The sequence below is a fragment of the Aptenodytes forsteri genome, unplaced genomic scaffold (genome assembly GCF_000699145.1).
Source record: "Aptenodytes forsteri isolate BGI_AS27 unplaced genomic scaffold, ASM69914v1 Scaffold172, whole genome shotgun sequence".
In the NCBI taxonomy this organism is placed as follows: domain Eukaryota; kingdom Metazoa; phylum Chordata; class Aves; order Sphenisciformes; family Spheniscidae; genus Aptenodytes; species Aptenodytes forsteri.
Window position 1 is genome coordinate 6477281 of NW_008795018.1, and position 7226 is coordinate 6484506.

The window sequence follows — 7226 nt, forward strand, 5'->3', positions numbered from 1 at the left end:
GGGGAGGAGTGAGCAAGTGGCTGTGTGGTGCTCAGTTGCCGCCTGAGGTTAAACCACAACAAACATTCAAGCTGGAAACCAGTTCATCCCATAGAGGCTCCAGGTTAGGGTTTGACTCAGTTGCCTTAACTGTCTAGCAGCATCACAGTCAGGCACACCTAGCAGACACAACACAGGAGCTACAAAAAACCTTTACGGAGACACAGTTGATTGTCAGTGAAATCCTTTAATCATTTGAAACAGTACCTCTGTTTCAGATAAGTAGCACAGTTTAAGGCAATTGAATTGAACCCTTCCTTCATAAGCAAACACCTACATTAGACATTTCCAAATTTAAGTGTTTACAGTCTGGAGATGAGTCTTAGGCTTTATGTTCATGCTGCACAGAAAATATTATCTTCTGTTGTATGGAATGCAAAATATTTAATACAAAGGGAGATTCACACTCTATATATTATTAATCATAGGGGGGGTTAATTATTCTTATTTTCTCAGGTGTGAAACAAGAAGTACATAATAGAAGGCAGGTTTTGACATGAAGATGTAGCCCAAATGAAAATTAACTGTGGAAGCATAAGAAAAATGAAGTATTTCAGTTCCTTTTGAACAGTCAGCAGAGGTACAAAAATACAAAGTAGCTTATGCAGGATAAGAAATAATTACAGATAGTTGGAAGTAAAACTCAGAAATTAACTCACAGGCAACTTCTAATTTACTAAAAAAGTATCTTTCATGTATTTAAAAAATGATAAAAAGTGTCACTAAACATCAGTTTCAGAAAACAATATCAATTTGAATACTCAGGAACATGGGGAAAGAACTTGGTGACTGAGTCAGGATTTCAAGCTTATATGAATTTGTATAAGCATTTCAAGAAGTCATAATGCAAAATAAAGAGATAATTCAAACAGAAAAAAACTGCTAAATAAGGTATATGCTATAAAACAATCTCTTGAGATTTCAGTATTTTGCACTTATGGATGTCCTATTAATTTCTTAAGAATGGAATTTTGGAGAGTCATAAAAACATTTTTGATTAACTAAAAATAAAGAATTAGAGATGCAATGGATGGAAAAAAACAGTTAGTCAACATAGCAAATTCTTTCCAATTTTCTACTCAAGTTTAGGGCCACCAGCCTTCCTGGAGTAATATCCCATAGATAAAGACATTTCAGAGCAAAAAAAAAAAAGTGTAATTTCTTTCTCCTAAACTAGTGCTTTTAGCAGACTTTATATTAGACACTGCACTACAGAATATTCAAATCAGGAAATTCTTCCATAATAGATGCTGGAGAATCACAGTCCAACTCTAAAATGGTGGTAGGTATTACATAACCAGTCCAGTGACAGATTAAGAAAATTATAGTTCTTTTTTACTCTTTCATAAGATGTATTTTAGCTCTTCTAGAAGCAAAGAATGTTGTTTCTCATTACAGTATGTTTATGTTATACATGGACAAAGGAGTAATCAACAAAATAGCACTGTTATCATAAGAATGCAGCTAAGTCCAGTTATGTTAAGCAATCAGAAATTTCTTTAAACATTGTATCTCTGTTTTTTTGTGTGTAGACTGTCAATACCAACAATCATTTAAAACAATCCAGTGAGGTTCAGATTAACAATAGTGGTCTAACATAGGCTTGTCTGAGAAAAAATACTTTCTGTATCTGACTCGCCTTCTGTTTTAAAAAGATACCAAAAGTCTTTATCCACCAAGTATATTAAGCTAACAGAAGCTTTGCATTGAGAATGGAGGCATACGAAATGTTTAGCAATATATAATTTCCTTTGTCATTTTCTTGGAGATTTCTTGGTCCTTTTTTTTTTTTTTCTTTTTTCTGAAATCCAGTACATCAAACAATTTCCCAATGAATTTTTGAGTTCAATATTATTATAACTACATTATTGCTTGCTGTTGCTTGTACAGTGCCAACAAGACTTTTTTTCTTCATTGCAGCAAACACATTTACTACATGTAATTGATATAACATCACAGTGTGATGGGTAATTTCAGTGAACAAAACTATTCATTCCCTACCTTTGGAACACAGTAAAGGAGAACACTGTCTGGTTTTGCTGAGATTATGTTCCAGATCCCCAAGGTAGTAAAGAAAAGGGCTTTTGTTCATTCATTTTACTATATTTCTAAAATAATTAGGTTGAGAATCTCATTTTAACCTGAGTTACATAAGGAATCCAGAATGCCCTAAACGACCATACTTCCCCGGCATAGTTTAAATGCTGGGTGGAGTAAAACTATGTGGCAATGGCATAGACTCCCCTCATCCATTATGTAGAGGTGTATCAAGGACACTGTGATATCATCCATACTTGTAAGTGTACCTGTCATCAATTAGTGTAACAGCCAGTTGAGATGTGATGACAGTGGCACTTTATTAGAGTAATCCATCAACTTCTTTGTTTTAGTAGACCCTTCTTTCTTCTAGCCTGGAACTAAGGAAATTGAAGGAAGAAAATAAAAATATTATGTTTTGTTGTCATAAACAACCAAAAAAGATAACACTCCTTCATTTTGCTGTCCATAAAAAAATTAAAGCTTCCTTATCATATGAAATTTTAACAATGCTGTTCAATACTTTCAAACAGCAAACAGGACTCAAGCTACATTGAAAATAATTTTTAGTTTGTTTCTTTGTAATTTCTAGCAATATCTTTTCCTGGAAGATATTGGTGTTGGACCCTGAAAAACTGCAATTTCATCTAGATCTATTATCCTATTACTACTAGCTTGATGAGGCTGTGTGAGAATCATTACATTCTCAAGGCTTCAGTGGTTTCGTGGAACTAAGAGGATGGTAATGGGATTGATGGGAACATTCTACTCATGATGGAATGTTTCTTTGCATTATTTAAATTTTGATTTACTCCTACATAATTATGTATTTCATAGTCAAGATGAATCAATGCATTGAACAGATAAATGTCAGACTGTAATTGGCAAATACGTTTCATAGCAAAATAGAGACAGGCTCTTAATTTTAAATTACACTGAGTATTCCACAAGAACCATCTTCAGCTTTAGAATCCTGCACAATACTACATTTATATTCCATTAATGTGCACATATAATAGACCAAAAAATATCCTCAAATACTTTCCATCCATAATATACCCTGCATGAGGAATAGAATTTGGAATTTATAAACCTGTAGGAATATATAAGGGTCACATATAATCAAACAGAAATCATTTAGGGTGGGGAAAATGACAAGTACTTCTATGTTTTTGTGGTTTGGTAGAGTAACAAGAACAGAAGCAAAATAAATAGGAAAAAAAAAGTAACAAAATTAAAATATAGCATCATCAAATAACAATGAAAAATTGGGATATATTTTCTTTTCTTTGTCCGATGTTGTACAAATTTAAGGAAGACCTTCCTTTCAAGATGTGCAAATAGACAGGTATTGCATCCTTTCAGGATGTGTAAATAGACAGTGAATCTTTATGAAAGGAGTTACTTACATTCATGATGAAACTGGAGCTCATGATGCAACCTTTTCAGATAAAGACTGGATCTTTTCCAAACCTTCCTTTCTTTCAAACCGTGTTCTTTGTCTAGAATCCCACATTACTTGTCACAGTTTTAAGTTCTATTGACATAAGCATATGCTTAAAGTTAATTTTCTGAATTCAGGGCCATTGTCTCCCTTTGTTATGTAGTAGGAGGAGTAATGGAATTTGGCTTCTGCAGCTTTCCTTACTTCTTGAGATACTGTCTCCACAGATTTTGCCTAACCTCTTGATTATTAAAAAAATGGGTTTATGTTGAACTGACAGACTGGATCCCAGCTCCAGAAGCTAGTGGAATGAGAGATTTCTAGCTTCCCTTTATTGATGATAATCTGCCTCAAAAACTGAAAAAGTAATGCTCTGGATATTCTTTTTCTCTATTGCTCATGCTTTTCTAAAATGAAATAGAGAGAGAGGAAAAAAAAGAAACAATAAGGGCTTAGGAAAACAGGACAGTGACATTGTTCTCTTTATGGGGGTCTGTCCTTGCACTCCAAAAAATTCTGGATGGATTTTTTAGTTCAATGTTTCTGACACTATTTTCAAGTTTGAGATACAGAATTTTAGTTGTTAGGTCCTGATTACATTTTTACTGCATGACTGGCAGCAGCTACTACAGGTACAACTAAGTTTTACTTTTCTGTGCTAAGTATCTTTAGGTATCTATTAGTAGGTCTTCCATGAATGGAAACCTTGTCTTCAACACTTACAGTATGAGCTGGTCACTTAAATGATATTATATGACAAAATCATGATTGACTTTCTTGCCTCCCTCTCCCTGGAGTGTTATATTTTTCAAACTTCATTATAGCTTAAACAGAAAATTCTATGCAACATTTTACTTTCTTCTTTATCTTTGAACTAGGCAAAATGTGAGGTAACCTAAAAAGTCGGAACAGGTTTTTTGCAGAAAGAATTTTATTGATCCAGGTTATACAGAAAAATACAGTTCTGTTGCAATGATTGCCCCTAAGAGAAAAAAATAAAAAGGTTTCATTAGAACTGTGGCTGTTTCCAAGACAGACACAAGGCAGGTGGTGGCTGATTAAGTCAGTCTAGCTTGTAACCTTATGGTGACTTATAGGGAGGAAAAAATCTAGGGAATTATTTTATTGCTTGAACAAAATGTTTAGTGCCATTCCAAATGCCATGGGGTATCTTAGTCATCTTCCCAGGTGCGAGATGTGTGTGTATTTACATAAGAAGTTTTTGGATCAACGCTAGCTGCATAATAAGTCAGTATTTCAGTTAATATTCCAGCCTCTGATAGGAACCGATTCTCCCATATGATAGAAAATCATACAGGTTAAAGGTCCTTCCTTTGCTGATCCATTAGTACACACTGTTTGTAATGGGTAGTAAAGTATGATTTAGGAGATTTTTTGGAACACTTTTATCTTTTTAATTAGCAAAAATCCCTCAATGAGTGTTTACATTGCAATATCTGAGAGACAGTATGTCTGTTTCAAATTCTATGCTTATTTGCAAGAGAGAAAGAGAAAAAAAAAAACTTTCTTTTTCCATGGACATAAAAGATTATTGTCAATAAAATACACAATTTATTAAATTTTACCCAGAAAATATATAAACCTTGAAATCTATCTTTGGAAAACATTTTGAAATTATAAAAGTCACCTCTAACATTGTTTCACACTTGAAATGCAATCACAGCGACCCATACTTAATAAGATGTTTCTACTACAGCACACAGTCAGTTTAACGGGTGGTAATTTGAAGTAACTTTGATAAGGTTATGTCATAGTTTGAGTGAGTTAATCTGAGTTCAATGATGAATGAACATGCTGTGTTAACTGGTAGGAGCATGGGAAAATCAGAGCTAATAGACATTATTTTAACAAATTGCAATTTTAAATCACCTTCCTGAGGGTCTTTAAGCAGGATTTCATCAATTACATGCTTACAGCTCACATTAGTGATACACATTAAAAAATTTCCCACATGAATAATTTAGAAAAAAAATTGACTATCAAACCCCTGTGTGAGTTAGCTCTTGTCTATTTAAGCAAAGTTTTACTTAAATGATGCATGACGTGCAATATTTCAAAAACGTTCCTTCTGAGATTATGAAGACAAGATACAGAGAAAAAAATGTCCTTGCAATGGTTCTATTTTCTTTCATGTGCCATTTAGTTTTCCTGTTGTTAAGCACCTTGGCATCTTTGCTAGTTTTGTTATTTACTTCTCAGGACTGACTCGCTTTAAAAAACTTACTTTCCAGTAGCACTTCCTTTTTTTGACATGTTCTGCTAAGTGAATGGAGGCACAATGTCTTTATTAAATCAATAGCATAAGAATGAAAAGTGGTAAGAATTTTTTGTCAAACAATTTGCAACAGAAAAAATGTCATTTAAAAAAAACCCATAACATTTGTTATTCCTTTCATAACAGTGAATTTCAAAAGTTACCCTGAAGAGAGTGTGGAATAATTTTTACACCATGTGAAGATAGCTTTTTCCATTTTTCTTAAAAACAAAACTGGGTTGTTTCACAATTTTTCAGGGGGGGGGGGGGGAGAAAAAGCAGAGCCAGAACAAGTAACAAAGAACAAAACTGAAAGATTTTACCAATTTCTTAGTGCAGATCACATTTAGGAAAGTTGAGTTAAGCTTCCTAGTGTTACTAAACCAGGAAGGAAACCTGGCCTGTCATAGCCAGCAGTTTCTCATTTCCCTAGGCTAGTCATTATATCCTGATGTGGGTCCCTATTTGAAACAGTAACCTATTAGAGCTTGTTTCAGGAGTCTCTTTCAGAAAGAAACTGAGTCTATAACCCTGCATTTTAGGCATTTACAGCATTGCGGAAAGATGTTGAACATGGGGAATGTTTGTTTCAGATACTGGGGAGGGGGAGAAGATTCCAGGCTAAGAAGAATATTCAAACTGTACCTTTTTACATTGAAGGATATAGCTATTCAGCTCAGCACTCAGACACGGTGACACCTAACCTTTCAGGCTCTCCATAGCTTCCAGGATGATATCCAAAATAGCAAAGGCACTTAGTCCCAGATTAATTTATAATCAAGGCACAAGAGTTAGGAGCTCAGGGAAAGAAACATTATTGCCACAAGGGAAGAATCATTGCCAGAATGCCATCATGCAGTGATTTATATTGAAGGTGGGATAAATCATCCTCTGGAGGATTCTCTCTCTATTCACTACAGATAAAAGGAGCCTTTCACAAGTTTAATTCTGACTTCTCTGCCTTACTAGATTCCTAAAGCTAGGGTCCAGATTAATTTCACCTAAAATTCTTTGCAGAAGTACAGTTGATTTGGAAATGAGAATCTTGGACCTAGAGGAACAATGGGTGAGAAGAATCCTAGATTTAGTTTACTGGTTATGCAATTTCATTTGGCATGGGGAGTCCTAAGTTTCTGACATCTACTTTTTTGATAGTTCAAATCTTCTTGTATATTGAAGTGTGTTACATATATGAACCCCTCTACATTATTAAAATTCAAATTATTTTACATATTCCCCACAGTAGAAACACTGGGCACTTACCTGGAAGTAATTTGGATGGCAAGGAATTTTAGCTACATAACAGACTGTTGGCCTTGCGTAAAGATCAGTGATTCCTGGGCTTCAGCCTTTGAAATGAAAGTTCATAGAATCATAGAATCATAGAATCATTGAGGTTGGAAAAGACCTCTAAGATCATCGAGTCCAACC

General features: G+C 34.4%; 1 protein-coding gene across 1 annotated transcript in view; it reads left to right on the plus strand.

Annotated features, from left to right (window-relative positions):
* Positions 1 to 7226, plus strand: part of LOC109279366 (RNA-directed DNA polymerase from mobile element jockey-like) — a 183136-nt gene that overhangs the window by 167532 nt on the left and 8378 nt on the right.